This window comes from Pan troglodytes, chromosome 14 (genome assembly GCF_028858775.2).
Source record: "Pan troglodytes isolate AG18354 chromosome 14, NHGRI_mPanTro3-v2.0_pri, whole genome shotgun sequence".
Taxonomy (NCBI): domain Eukaryota; kingdom Metazoa; phylum Chordata; class Mammalia; order Primates; family Hominidae; genus Pan; species Pan troglodytes.
The window spans coordinates 106,920,033-106,936,635 of record NC_072412.2 but is presented as its reverse complement, the minus strand read 5'-3'; the positions used below and the strand labels follow the sequence as shown (position 1 = coordinate 106,936,635).

At 36.4% G+C, this 16,603-nt stretch overlaps 1 protein-coding gene across 8 annotated transcripts in view; it reads left to right on the top strand.

The window, feature by feature from the left end:
- Positions 1-16,603, top strand: part of NALCN (sodium leak channel, non-selective) — a 363,838-nt gene that overhangs the window by 86,140 nt on the left and 261,095 nt on the right. The window lies entirely within an intron of this gene.

Genomic DNA, 16,603 nt, shown 5'->3' with positions numbered 1-16,603 from the left:
AGTGCAGAGATTACAGGTGTGAGCCACTGTGTCCAGCCTATGTTTTTATATTTTTAGGATTCCCATGTAATGATGCAATTTTCCTTTCTTTGATATGATGCATCTATGATTTTATATTCTAAATGTATTTTTATACTTATATATAAAATGCATTTTATTAATTAAGCATTAGTTCTTAAAAGTTGGTATTTCCTTGAACTTTTAATTTTACAAATATTCCATTTCGGTGTTATTATTTTTAGTATTTTTTTGCTGCTGAATAGTTATGCCAACCTCTGTGCAGCCTGAGAAGACAACACATCAGCAGTCAATTTGTGTAAAGACAAAATAATATTAGAGAGCAAGAGAATGAGACAAGACTGCAAATCAGCAATGATAATTATTGAGTACTGAGAACAATTCCAGTGGATTAAGATTTGGGGCGCTTAAGCTTCTTAATATTAATTGCAGCAAATATTCAAATGCTTTCACTTTCCATATAAGTGCTTCAGCAAATAAGCAAAATATGAAATAAAAACCCTAATTCAGAATTACCTAAATATAAAACAAGTAAATTGTCCTAGGCAATTCTTACCATCTTATGTCCAGTAAAACAATAACCTATATTTGTGCATACAGATATATTATCTCATTTAAAAACTAGCGGTGATTGTAAATCTTGACCCCAAATTGAAGTTGAACTGAAAGAGGCTTTCCTGTAAAGATACTTAGGATCCTTACATTGTATGTAAGGAAAGTCACCTAGTCCTCACCTCAACCCCAGGTGTGACATGTTATTAACTTATTCTAATGGTACAGATGTTGAGATGCAGAGAACAGAAGCAGCTCTTAGGGGACAGAGACAGGGCTCAGTGATGATTATATTCACCTGTCATGGGGTAGAGCTACAATAGTGAGTATTCTGTGGATGGTCCTATCCAGATAAAAGAAGGAATTGGTTTCAGGACATAGTCTGCATCTTACTAGGTGGGGAATGTTGGACAAGTTACTTAACCTCTTCTGCCCTGTAAAATAGGGATAAAAATGGTACATATCTCAGAGTGTCATAGGAAGACTAAATTAGACTATTCTCATCCTCACACCTAATGAGTTCTCAATATTTAACTGATTATAATTATCTTTACTAGATACATAATTAAGTAAATAAATTAAGGAATTATAGAGCAAATAGTCATAGGGTCACACAGATAGAAAGTGGGAAAAATAGGAGACAAACCTGTGTCTATATTCATTCCGTGGCATTAGATTTAGATTACCTCCTTTTAGTCTGGCAAAACACTCATGATTATACAATGTAATTTAAAATTATACAGTACTTTGCTGGGTGTGGTGGTGCATGCCTGTGGTCCCAGCTACTTGGGAGGCTGAGGTGGGAGGATGGCTTAAGCCTGGGAAGCAGAGGTTGCAATGAGCCGAGATCACACCACCGCACTCTAGCCTGGGCTGTAGAACGAGATACTGTCTCAAAAAAGAAAAAAAAATACAGTACTCACATTTTACTTTGCTAGTATATGCTGTATTCACTGGTGTATGCTCTCTTGCATGGAGACTTTCATTGGGAATAAAATGTTTGAAACTATTTTACTATTTCTTGCACTGCTTTGAGATACTACCAGCAAAGCTATTTCTAAGCTGAGACGCTATGTCCTGGCAGGACTTCTAAAGACTTAAAGCAATGCTGTAGCTGTGTATTTACAACTGACTAGAGCAGGGATCAGCAAACCATGGCCAGTGGGTCAAATCCTGCTTACCGCCAGTTTTTGTAAACAAAGTTTTATCGCAACTCCCTGCCCATTTGTTTAGACATGGTCTGTGGCTGCTTTTCTCCAACAGCAGAAAAGTTCAGTAGTTCCAACAGAAACCCTGAGGCCCATAAAGCCTAAAATGTTTACCATCTGGCCATTTACGGAAAGTTAGCCAACCCCCAGACTAGAATAAAGGTAGGAAAAACCACTCAGCCCAAGCTTCTTTTTTGATTCTATCTTCCCACAGCTGCCTAGAATCCTTTGCAGTCTTTATCCTAGGAGGCTCAGAGGCTACAACACATCTCTAATTTTGTCTGGATTTGTGAGAATCCATTTCTCACAAATCCAGTTCTGGCCCTCTTTCCCTGACTCGATGTTCCTTGAACTCTAAACATGAATTTTTAAAAGAAGGATTTCCTGGGATGGGTATATCCCTGAAAGTCACCTCCTTTCTGCTGCCTCTCACAAATACACAGGCTATGTGCCTTAAATCTGTCATTCACTTTAAGGAATTTTTGAAAAGTGGATAATAGGTTAGACATAAAATTCACTGAATCTGGGTTAAATTTAATCAGCGAGTATTCTTTAGAATGGAAGCATGAGCCTGAATGATTAAAGAAATTGCTTAAAAAATTAGAATCAAAATACTAAATATCATCCCTCCCAATGTTTTAGCTAGAAAAATTACTTGAAAATGAGCCAGAGAAGGAGAAAAATAATTATCTTACAAAAAACTAATAAAAATACAATAAACTATCACTTATTTAAATACAATAAACTATCATTTGTTAAAATACAATAAACATGCAAAAGCGCTATCATTGATAGCACTTTTAATGTTTAAATAACCCACTGATTACTTTCTCTAGTGGATTATTTGCAAGGGTAGAGTAAGAATCCTCGCTTCTCTGGACACATAACCCATTTGCCATGTGGCATTGCCTCCCTTCCACCAAGAAGTGGAACGTATTTTTCCTCCCCTTAAATCTGATGCCTATAACTTTCTTTCCCCTTGAGATAATGGCAGAGTGGCATTGTGCAAGTTTTGGAACTAAGGTCCCACGAGGCCCTGTGGCTCTCTCTCTTGTTTATCTGAGTACTGCCCTAAGATGACCATGGAGAGAAGCCCAGTCTAGCCTAGAAGAGGAGAAGAGGCCACATGGAGAACTGAGGTCAGCCAGCCCCAGCTGCTTGACTTCTGAACAAAGCCTTCTCCGACTATTTGGCCCTGTTAGACCCAGCTGAGATCAGCAGAAGAATCACCCATCTGACCCTAGCCCAAATTGCCTTCTGCAGAACCACGGGCCAATAAATAGCAGATGCTTTAACCCACCATATTTTGCAGTGGTTTGTTATATGGCAACATATCATTGAAAAACCCTCATTTTGCCAAAGAGGGGGGGGGTCATGACATCAAGCAACTACCTAAACCCACAATGTAAATGGCAAGTCAGGGATTTAGATGCAAATCATTCCAATTAAAAATGCATACTCTAAATCAATGCCCTGTACTGTACTCTGTATTTTCCAAAAACTAATTAGATTGTGTCATCAGCATTTCTGAAGACAGAGGTAGTCGTCTGGGATGTAGAGTTTTCTCAACCAGTATTTTGCACTTGTTGGGATTTTTGAGATCAGGAATGTTTTGGAAAACCTGAGATGTGCAGTCACATCTCTGAGCAGTGTTTTAAGTTTATTCATTCACTCACTCATTCATTCAGCAAATATTTATTGAGATCTACTATATGTTAGGCACTATGTTTACCACTGGAAGGCAGGCACCAGGTAAGTACAAACACAGAACCTGAGATGGATGGCATTGCATTTTCATTTGATTACAAATTTATTCTTGCTTATAAGTTGATTACCTACCTTATTAAGAGCTGATTTGTTTCAAGTTTTAGAACTCCAATTGTGTCCTTAAATTTTTGTCTAGCTTAAAACATAGTGCTAGATTTCAAGAAGTAAATTGTCAAACAGGTTTGCTGTTTAGTTTTTGTAAACAAGGAAACTTGTAGGCAGAAACAAAAACCAAAATAAATAAAATCTAAATTATGGTAATAACAAAAGATAGTTGAGGCATTAACAGAGTTTGACTGAACTCTCAAGTCTCAAGCACATTTCTAAAACTAAACTGTTTTCTTCTGTTAATCAGTTTAAAAGGGAATACCTTGTGCTAATTTTTCTTGGTGGTGGTAACATTAATAAAGCTCTGTGAAATGAGGCCAGAAGGAACAGAAATTGAGTCAAAATAATGATAGCACCTCTTACATATTCTTACCATCTTGTCTCCTGGCCACACACACCATGTTTAACCCTAAAAGGAGAGACACCTGGAGGGGTTAATTAGCTTGCAGCTGTCTGTGACTAGTCTGCAGAGGATAAAACGGATATCAGCCGTAAGAAAGCAGCTAGCACTAGCCTGGATGATGAACAAAGAAAAGAAGCAGCTGCTGAGGAAAAGCACGTTTTGCTGACCTTTGAGGAGGGCTTAAGAGGCCCTTTGCCCCCTGAAAATGGGACCTGGGAGGAAAGTCTTGATGGCAGACAGTACAAAATCAAGGGACAGCAGCTGGCTGTTTTGTGTAAGGGGCAAAATTCAAGAGGATTTGTGAATCGTTGTGATTTACAGTGACCATTAACTATTGTAATAAGGGGAGAAAAATCAACATCCATTCAGTGCCCACATTGCAATTGCCAAGCACTGGAGGGGTACTTTCACCTAGGCCAACAAACTTAATAAGCAGAGAAACCCTTCAGTGTTTTGGCTCCTACAGCTCAAGTGTACTAGGTTGGCAAGTGGAAGTTCCTTTGGTCATCTCTGTTTATACACTTGTTTGAGATATTTCATAAAGTCAGCCCATTTGTTACTTTATCTGTAGTATGTACTGTTTCATGTGGAAGATGCTTGCCTTTTGATAGTACTCCAAACTGACCAACCCTGTACGGATTTAAGCCACCAAGAAGCTATGAACAGACAGGTGAAGTTTTGGGGTTGCCAGGAACCAGCTTGTCCAGAAGTTTAATTCTTTAAGGAAAAGGATAGCAAGCCCAATGCAACAGCCCTTCATGCTAAAAACTCTCAATAAATTAGGTATTGATGGGACGTATCTCAAAATAATAAGAGCTATTTATGACAAACCCACAGCCAATATCATACTGAATGGGCAAAAACTGGAAGCATTCCCTTTGAAAACTGGCACAAGACAGGGATGGCCTCTCTCACCACTCCTATTCAACATAGTGTTGGAAGTTCTGGCCAGGGCAGTCAGGCAGGAGAAAGAAATAAAGGGTATTCAATTAGGAAGAGAGGAAGTCAAATTGTCCCTGTTTGCAGATGACATGATTGTATATCTAGAAAACCCCATCGTCTCAGCCCAAAATCTCCTTAAGCTGATAGGCAACTTCAGCAAAGTCTCAGGATACAAAATCAATGTGCAAAAATCACAAGCGTTCCTATACACCAATAACAGACAGAGAGCCAAATCATGAGTGAACTCCCATTCACAATTGCTTCAAAGAGAATAAAATACCTAGGAATCTAACTTACAAGGGATGTGAAGGACCTCTTCAAGGAGAACTACAAACCACTACTCGACAATTGTTAAAAACTAAAGTTGTTGGGGAACAAATTGTACTTAAAATATATTTATTGTGTAATCTGATAAAATATTTGAAATTCTGGTGTTATAAAGTTTTAGTGTTTCTTTTGTTCTTTTTACAAAACAGAAACCCACTAAAATGTTAACTGATTGACATTATACTTTTTGCTTTCATCAGTGTTAAATACTTGTTGCACAGTAGTATGAGTTGTTTCTATCATTTACTCTTCTACAAGCCAGTTGAGACGTGTTACAAGGACTCAAAATATTCTAATTGGCGGTGACCAAACGTCATACAATTATGAAGTATACAAGCCATTCTAACCTTCACAGTAAATTTTTTTACCCTCTGGTTGCATACTTAAATAGAATTATACTAATAATGCATATTTTCTGAATGTTAATGTCATGTGAAATTGCTACTAAGTTAAACGTTGCTTCCCATCGTTTTCTGGGTGATGGGTGTTTATTCTGCTTATTCAGTGCCTCTCTACATAGAGGAACCTATCTCAGTAACTCCTATACTACTCTACAGCAAAATGGCAGAAGAAAAGTTACCCATTTGAAAAAATACCTTATTTTCCAAACAGAAGTCTTCAGACAGGCAGTGCACAATATTTTCCTTCCAGGAAAGGAGATTGCATAAATGCATAACTTACCTGTTAGTACATGTGACTGTTTCCCTGTCTTATCCTGAATGCATGGAAAGTCATGAGACTTATTTTTTTCTTCCTACTGGCTTCCATTATAAAACCTCTATTTGTATAGGTTATAAATTCTAACCAATAATTGAGCTTACTATGTTGAGGCGTAGGCAGAGGATAAGATATACATGTCAGACTTTATGTTCTGCTCTTTGGATTAGGGTAATTTTCAAAAGTTATTGACTGTAAAATAATAATCATGCACTGAGGAAATACAATATTAAAATAAATATTGAAGAAGATGGAATTATAGCAGGGGACCTGTGGAAATAGAATCTAAGAACATATTGTACATATGCTGAATTAATAGAGTTGCATTGTGTCGTTCACATAGCAAATTCAGTACAGATTGTTTGTTAATGTCAACAGATTATGCCATAAAATTTGTAATTTGTTTGGCAAATCTTGACAATGCTGAGACATTTATTCTAGTTAATACAAATGGCTAAGGTCTGTAATTATGAGTTATTTAAGCCAAGAAATTTGGCAAGTTCATTATTCATAAGTCTCTACCTACTATTCCAAATTAATTGACTGTTTTATATACTGATACAATTAATAGTAAACTTTTTATATTAAGTATACATATGTGAAATAAAATCATATTATTATTGGATTATAAGATGTTAATAATGGTAAGTCATGACTGTTATTTTGAAGTGATTTTTTAGAATTTTTAAAGGTTTATTCAACAAAATAGAGTTATCTTACTTAAAAATGGATGCTTAGGGCCAGGCGCAGTGGCTCACACCTGTAATCCCAGCACTTTGGGAGGCCAAGGCGGGCAGTATCACCTGAGGTCACAAGTTTGAGACCAGCCTGGCCAACATGGTGAAACCCCATCTCTACTAAAAATACAAAATTAGCTGGGCATGGTGGTGGGCACCTGTAATTCCAGCTACTTGGGAGGCTGAGGTAGGAGAATCGCTTGAACCTGGGAGGCGGAGGTTGCAGTGAGCTGAGATCATACCACTAAATTTCAACCTGGGCGACAGAGTGAGACTCTGTCTCAAAAAAATAAAAAAATAAAAAAACCATGCTTAGAGATTTTTTAATTAAATTAGTTTCAATACTTCTATAATAGTTAAAACAAGTGGTTTCTATTTAAATCACAAATGATAGAGGTTAGAGATGAAACTAAACATATGAGATCATCAAGTCCAACCTTCTGCTACGATATTAGACTTCAAATGAAAAGCACATCAAATGTTAACCAGATGATTTCTTTGATAGTCTATTTAAAAATATTGAATTAATAAACTGGAAACATTTTAAAAATTGCTGTTCTTTTGGAATTAATATAAAAACATATACTTTAAAGTAAGGAATTTTATACTGATTAAGTTATACACTGCTTGGCCTAGCATGTGTATGTTATACTTAAAAATGTGCATGGTACATTGTCAAATAATTTGCACACTATCATTTACACATCTGTATTGTTCACATTGACATACTTTGTGTCATATGTATTTGTGCATTATCAGTTGATTTGCACATTGCACACCAGAGTCACACAGTTATAGATCTGTGTGAATTCCCTATATTCCACATGCATGGACATATTCATATATACCCACACAAATACACCCCATGAAATGATATCCAGTTAATGAATACAAAGGTTTTTAAAGGAGAAATTCTTTAGAAAAAAATCCTATAAGCCCCTAGTTTTCCCAATGAATTAATCTAAGAATGGATATTTTATTTTTTCCATGTTTGACTTGTAAAGTAAAACTTTAGTAATAAAGAGTGTCTGCCTTACAGTTCATATATTTCTTGAATTTAAAAAACTCAATTACATAAGAAATACATTAATTCTTTTCTTTAAACTATTAAGACAGCAAAGTCTTTTTTATGATTATCTACAATTCCGGTCCTCTCTCCAGTATCTCCAAGATAACATTACTATGAGTTTAATGTATGACATTTTTGACTTTGAAACTCACTTTCATATGGGTATTAACATATGTTTACATAGAATATATGGAGTATTGTTTACATATTATTTATATGAATAAATATACACCTACTCCAGGTAATTTAGTGGTGACTATCACATATTTTATTTGGTCATTCTACAATTGATTGATGCCTTTTTTGTGTGTGTGATTACTAATACTGGAGTATTAATACACTTGCATGAGTCTCCTTGTGTACCATGGGAATAGTTCTGTATTTGAAAATAGAAGTACTGGGTATGCACATTTTTAATTTTTAATATATACTTCCAAATTGTTCCTGCATACTCCCACCAGTACTAAGAATGTATCTGTTTTCCTCTTAGCATGTCAATATTTGATATAATGAAACTTGTAAATTTTAGCCAACTAAATGAGTGTGATTTCTATTCCTTTATAGTAACTGATGAGGTTATAATCAAGTTAAGCATTTTTTTATATGTTTATTGGCCACTCAGGTTTTTTTCTTCTACGAATTGCTGGTTCACATGCTTCACCCATTTTCCTTCTGGATTTGTGTGTGTGTCTTTTTCTTACATATATTGGTATACTTGACTTTTGTCTATTATTTATTTTAAGGTTATAGGATTTTAGAGTTAATGAAAGGATAAAATGCTGGAAGCCTAGAATTCAGAATCGTACTTAGGATTCTAAACAGAAGCCATGTTCTAAATAAGGATTTGGCTTGTGGGACAAAAGAAGAATGTGGAATTTCACAGATGAAGCGTTTAACATTTATGGGCAATAGAGAATCAAGAATGACTTTGTCATAACATCGGCACCATTGAATGGTATTGTCACCCATACCATGATCAAGAAATTAACGGTGTTGCTCTGCAGACTGGCAAATCTCATTGCCCTTTCTTCTAACCCTGGGCAAGTATTATTACAATGGAAAAAGATATGCGACAAGATATTGTATTAATAGGGTGTTAGAATCAAATAAAAGGAGGAATAGATGTAGTAAGAGAAGCAGATTTTATAGCTATCCCCATTCCAAGAATAAAAAACAAAAAAATAATAGGCGAGTTCATTGTGGGCATCTGTCAGGAACAAGGATAGAGCTCTGAAAGCTGACTGCAGTCAGTAACAAAAACCCTTTTGAGACATATTCCAAGAACCTGAAAAACTGGTAATGGGCCCTTCCTTATACTCGGTGTCTTGAAAGGCAGTAAACTGTCTAATGGGATATAAAAATAGAGTCTTTTTTTCCTCCCCCACTCTAATATTCTCCTATTTTAAAAACCTTCTTTATATGGCACTGCAAATAATAGCACACAGCAAGAACTGTACTTTGCAGTATTATTGAGCATCTCAAGTGTCTGAAAGGTACAAAGCTAACAACCAAATGACTTCAGAATGGAAAATGTCCCAGAATTTTTAATTTTCCTTCTAAAACAGAAATATAGGGGAAGCAAAAAACAACCTTAATCTAAAATCCAGCTTAAAATGACAACCAGAGGTTTTCTAGCTTACATTTTATTTCAGAATGCTTAGCAAATTTCTTGACTTTGTATTAATTTTAGTGAGTTGTAATTTGAGGAAACTCATGGTTTTCTAAGATCCTTTATACCTGAAAAGTCGTCGCATACATGTAAGACTTGCTTTGTTATTGTTGTTGTAAATTGAATACCTGAAGGTAGATTTTAGTACACTAAATAATCATGGTGTTTATTCTGTGCTAATAGGCAGAAAAGATGGACAATAGAACTTATTGAGATGCCAGGAAGTGCTCTGATCACCCAGGAGTGAGACATGAGATGGGCAGAAAGAACAAGATTAGTTAACTATCATGGGAAACATAAGAAGAATTTGGCTTTAGGGATTGTGTGTTTGAGATTGATTTTTAAAAAAAAAAAAGACCTATTTAAAAATCCACAGATGCTTAGGGAATAGAATAGCTATTTTTTTAATTCATAAATTTTATATTGGCTAGTTTTCACAGCAGTGAATTATCAACTTTATATAAAAGTAATATGATAATTTGATATATTTCCTGATATGAGTCCACATTTTCAGAGCCATCTAAATTCAGCCTTGTTTGTTCATTATACATATATAAGAAAATCCTTTTTCTATGCAACAAATGGCTGTATATAAAATATACATGACTTGTTGATTTAAAATCTTTTACCTTTTTTTCTCATCATAAAGGTAAAACACATGCATTTCATAAATGTTTGAAAATGGGAACGTATGTACCAAAAAAATCACTTCAAAATCATGGTCTACATATCTTCTAAAAACATGTAATCAAATATAACAAAGTATATTTAGGCCAATATTTTGACTATGATAAAATCGCTTTGATTCAGAAGGTATTGTGTTTTCTAAGGATTTCATTATTTAAAGCAGAAGGTTTCATCTTTCAGAAGTGTCACTCCAGCCTGTGTGTCCTGTGTGGTTGAGTCAAATCAGTGCTCCCGCTATCAGTAGGTTTGGCACGGGATGAAGCAAGGACATCAAACTAAAGGGGCCAAGAACAATAGTCGGGAGAGGCTGCAGGAGGAACAGAGAGGTCCTGATGATGAGGTTCCCTGACTATAGCAGGTTAGGACTAGACCAGCCCTGTGGCCAACAGAGGAAAGTGTTTCTGAGCACTTTCTATATCTGGCTGTACCTTGGGGGACTTCCTCCATTTTGTCTGGGCTCATCCACAGTCCTGCTAAGAGATTCTGCAAAATATACTGCAGTTCTCGTTCATGTGCCCCTTGAGATGCATTTGAGCTGCAGGTATTTTCCCTCCAATGGTACCCAGTTTATTATTTCTAGTCCATTCAACTCATAACAACATCCAGCAGCACTTTACCCACAGGTGGGTGTTTATTAGGTTTTTATTTCTTTTGTCCAGGTTTATTGAGTTTGAAGAGTAGGCAGGGATTTCTGTTTTTATGAGTCACTTGTCAGCTGTAATGAAGTCTTCTTCATTAAAAAAAAGATGTGAGGACAATCTTGCGCAGTGTCATAATTACTCTAAAAATACATCATGCTTAATTGTATCCACAAAGGTTTTAAAAATTTAAACATCAGTTTTGAGTTTTAGGGCTTTCTTATTGGTGAATTATCAAAAATTGTAGTGCTTTCTTGAAAAGTTCCCTGGGGTGGATTTCCTTAGTTGCATATAATTCTAGCCTCTTCAGCCTACTAAGGATAAAAGGGACATGAAGTACACATATCTGGGAATTAATTACATTTTTCTGCTCAAGAGCCAAGTCATTTTCAGAAATTGATGTCAAATAGGTCTTCCATAGCTGAAAGTGCTAGGTGTCTCTTCACATAGTTAAGATTTCCCCCTATTCAGAAATATTAGTTTCTGATGACAATGGAAAATTCCAAATGCAGCAGCTTCACTGTGTTCTAATAATGTTCATGCTTAGTGATCCTGAAACCACTTGCAGTATGCCTGGTCCAGCCACAGCAGGGAGCCGACGCCCATGCCAGTTCCCAGAGCTGACCACCCCACCGCAGCCAGCGTGTCTGGCTGTGCACCGTGGCCAGACTCCATGATCACTCACTCATGCACCCCACACTGCTCCGCACCTGGCTCAACCTTGGTGGGCGTGGGATCCAGGCTGGTAGTGAAAGTTGAATGCTGCCTGCCAGGCCGGGTGGGCAGAACGAGCCCAGCGGGTGAGAAAAACTTGGGCAAACGTGCCACTGGCTACAGAGGTTTCCGGCTGGTGAAGTGACACCCTAAGGATTCTGTGACAATGGGAAAAGGGGTAATGAAGGGATAGAGCAGATTAAGGAATTTAAAACCCAGTTGAGCAAGTATATCTGTAAATAATGTACTTTTGTATATTACAAAACCACAGAGAAAGGATCTCCCTCCTCTATTATCACAGGGTCATCGCGGAAGAACTGACATTTCAATACGTTAAAAAATAAGTAGATAAGGTTTTTAGCTTTTAAAAAAAGTGGGATAATCTATGCATATATAAAGAATAAATGCACATAACATTTATGTGGGTTATGTAAGCAGAGGTAAGCATTATAATAAAGCAAACACTGATGAGCCACTGGTGAGGAAACATAACCTTCCTAAATCTCTGAGGCTTTCAGAGTGGCTCTTGGCCCATGCAGAGGTAAGGGTGTGAAAGAAAGGGAAGAGAGGGCGTCCATGTTTGAGAAACCACAAAATCACAGGAGTCGCTAAAGGAGTAGTTTAATTGGTTATATGGAGGAAATCTGGAGTGATGTTAGAAGATGCAATTGACCAGATCAGGTGGATCACAGAGGCCATCCTGAGCAGTACAATAGGAAATTAATCAGGGATCCCCTATGGTTACCATACCTTATGGGTCTAAACCAATGATGCTTACGAGGGAGAAGTTAGCTTTTCTGGACAATGTCCTTGGTGTGCACTTTTCAGATGGAGATTGGCAAGCCAATGGCTAAGGAGGGTGAATCAGATCAAAATTCTTCCTTGACTTTCATAGCATTTCCAGAGGATGTCTAGTTTATGAGTAAAATGTCTTGCCTTCATCTCATAAAATTATCTCTATGTCCTCACCTGTAAAGATGTTCTATATCAAACATTATTATTTATACAAATAATTATATTTTCTTAAAAAGACTTTTTTGTATAGTAAAATAAGTGGAAGCAAACTTAAATGATTCAGAACAACTTTCTAAATATTTGACTAAACAATTTCAGGAAATAGCCATTTAATCCCTCGAAAACAAAATTTGGCTTTGGTTAATTTTTAGAAAATCCTAAGATGAGGAGATGAAGCTAAAAGAAATATATTGAACACTGTGCATTTCAATAAAGAATTTACAGAATAGCTGGAAAAATTAAGGTTAAGTGTACAAGGTAATTATAGATTTATTTTTAAAATGAAAAGGCATTTAACAATCTAAAAACTACATCAAATACATTATATTTAGCATCATGAAATTACTTAATTATCTGCACCTATCAGTGAAGCATTTTTTTTCTCATAAATCTGTTCTATGGTAATCTACAGGAAGACATAATTTTAAAATTCGTAAGGATTAGAGTGGATGGTCACCTGGTCCCAACCTTTGGAACATTTGAAAAGCAAGGAACATATAAACTGAACATTAATTTTCTTCTTGCAATGTATACAAGAAATTTAAAAAAGAATTTTCCAGAGTACAGGTATAAAAGGGTATATTCTTTACAGGGAATCAGAGTGCTGACAGATGGGTAAGATTTCCATCCAAGAAAAATTTGATGTTTGAACTTAAGAAAATGGAAACTTTCTTTGCTGGACCTCACATAATATTTTCAGTGATGACAGAAAGTCAGGAAAGATGAATGTGGAAACAAAATGTTCTTGAACACATGAAATAAATAGGTAATTTAGATACAGTGGGTGGTGCCAGTATGCTCTGTAGGTGGAGAATAAATCTGGAATCCTAGGAGGTCGCCCTAACCAGTGAGGTCTCTCTCACTGATGAACATAAAATGTCTGGGTACTTAGGACTCCTCTAGGCAATAAATGACCTTCAGTTAGATTAAGGGCTGATCGAACTGAGAGGGATTAGTACATAATTTAATCTATTTGCTAATTAGCGTGATGAATTAGACCATTGTCATCTGTTGCTGTGTGGGAGAGGAAGAGGACAAGCCATTTAAGTTTTGATGAGAAGGACATTTATTGAATAGCATTGTACACTTTAAGAGTGGATTCTCATATGTGATCTAAGTATCTTAGTCTATAGACTAAGTTTGATTCATTCCTTTCATTAGTGACAGAGCTACAACTGTCGCTTGAGTATTGGGTGACTTGACTTCTCTTCCAAGTCGAACACACTGCATAACATGGAAAGAAGGCAAGGAAGAAGAGAATATATCTTGTCCCATCGCTGGTCATTTCAGGGGAGATTTTGGCACTGAAGACAGATCAGGAGCATATCAGATAGGAACAAAAAACAGGCTTGGTAGCTTAAAAGGAGGAGTCAAGTCTTACCAACTCTGAACACTCACCTCAGCAGTGATGTTTCATTTTTACCCTCTTAGAAAGAGTCTGGTATTTCTAAGTATATGCTTTCTAGTGTTTGTGTTTACTATGTTTAAGAAACATCATTAGATCAATTCATATTAATGATTACTTGATATTAATCATTATGATTAGACACTAGTTTAAAAGCATAGATTAGTTTCATTAAAACTTTTCTTGAGAGATTATATATTAAATGGGTGGTGTACACATTCTTACTAAGAAAGTTTTCTGCTGTTTATATCTTAAATTAATGTAGAATTTCTCCCTTAATTTCTACATAGAAACTTAGTATAGATAAGCTTGTGCAGTCAGCTGTGAATTCATCTAGGCCTACAACCATTTCTTCATCTCCTCTAAAGAATAAAATATGAACTATCTTGTTGAAATTAAGTGCTACTAGATCTATACTTCTAGTAATCCTGTAATATCAATACATGCATGCATACATACATAAATATTTTAAAAAGGAAAAAGAAATCTGGTTGGAACTGATGCCTTCCCAGTGAGCCTTTGCTGGCTCTTCACAGTTTTCACTCTCTTCTTTAAGGGTCTTCAGATTATCTAGACTTTCTAGAATTAATGATTATTTTATCGTTTTGACAATTTTTCTTTCTAAGTTAAAACCACATTGGCATTTTGTGAATATGATCATATTTCTCATTTTGACCAATTTTTCTCTAGCATTACAGTTCGTTAATTTACTGGTAATTAAATAATGATTAAACAAATAATGATTATTTATTTTTGTATTACGTTTTATTCCTTAAAGCCTCTCTCCATCGTTAACCCTTTTCCTTTGTAAAGCTTTTCTTCCCATTCGAAAAGCCCTTCCTTAGCATCTCACTGGAGGTACGTTCAGGCAGCATCACTTTGGTATCTCGCCAGCATTGTCCTCTTCCCGCCAGTGGGAACCAACTAACAAGTACACTCTCAGGTATGAACTTAAGTACAGGCAAGTCAACACATTTCATACGCATCCAAATGACACATTAAATACAAAGCTTTGCTCACCTGCCTTTGTACAGGAGTCTGCTGCTGCTGGGTTTTAATGAAACTTAAAGGCTGAATCAAAGCCGTACTAGTGGGAGGATCTTTGACATGAAATTCTTTTTGATCAGTATAATTTGCATTTTGCATTCATTTGAAAAATTGTCCTGTGCATTTGTTCGAATATCGAGAATAGAGAACTGAGTGATTCCTGGGTTTATGTGGGTGATATTGTGGAAATAAGAGGTGCTGTGGTATGTACAGCTAGTCCCCAAATATGATTGTATTTTACTAGAGATAGAGAATTCACAGTGATGGAACTATTCAGGCTGTAAAATATAGGAACCATCTGCCATAGAATAAGCATATTAGTAAAATGCCACCTATTCCTACATTAGTCTGGCCCTTGCTCCAAAATTTCACATGTACTCATATGTTTGTTTTCCGCGTCTCTGACTGATGCAGCTAGCTAATGCCTAATGACAGTTTTTTTTTATCATTCCCTATATACATTTTTAAAATTTTATTATTATACTTTAAGTTTTAGGGTACATGTGCACAATGTGCAGGTTTGTTACATATGTACACATGTGCCATGTTAGTGTGCTGCACCCATTAACTCGTCATTTAGCATTAGGCATATCTCCAAATGCTATCCCTCCCCCCTCCCCCCACCCCACAACAGTCCCCAGTGTGTGATGTTCGCCTTCCTCTGTCCATGTGTTCTCATTGTTCAATTCCCACCTATGAGTGAGAACATGCAGTGTTTGATTTTTTGTCCTTGCGATAGTTTGCTGAGAATGATGGTTTCCAGCTTCATCCATGTCCCTACAAAGGACATGAACTCATCATTTTTTATGGCTGCATAGTATTCCATGGTGTATATGTGCCACATTTTCCTAATCCAGTCTCTCGTTGTTGGACATTTGGGTTGGTTCCAAGTCTTTGCTATTGTCAATAGTGCCACAATAAACATACATGTGCATGTGTCTTTATAGCAGCATGATTTATAATCCTTTGGGTACATACCCAGTAATGGGATGGCTGGGTCAAATGGTATTTCTAGTTCTAGATCCCTGAGGAATCGCCACACCAACTTCCACAAGGATTGAACTAATTTACAGTCCCACCAACAGTGTAAAAGTGTTCCTGTTTCTCCACATCGTCTCCAGCACCTGTTCTTTCCTGACATTTTAATGATTGGTGTGAGATGGTATCTCATTGTGGTTTTGATTTGCAGTTCTCTGATGGCCAGTGATGATGAGCATTTTTTCATGTGTTTTTTGGCTGCATAAATGTCTTCTTTTGAGAAGTGTCTGTTCATATCCTTCACCCACTTTTTGATGGGGTTGTTTGTTTTTTTCTTGTAAATTTGTTTGTGTTCATCGTAGATTCTGGATATTAGCCGTTTGTCACATGAATAGGTTGCAAAAATTTTCTCCCATTTTATAGGTTGCCTATTCACTCTGATGGCGGTTTCTTTTGCTGTGCAGAAGCTCTTTAGTTTAATTAAATCCCATTTGTCAATTTTGGCTTTTGTTGCCATTGCTTTTGGTGTTTTAGACATGAAGTCTTTGCCCATGCCTATGTCCTGAATGGTATTGCCTAGGTTTTCCTCTAGGGTTTTTATGG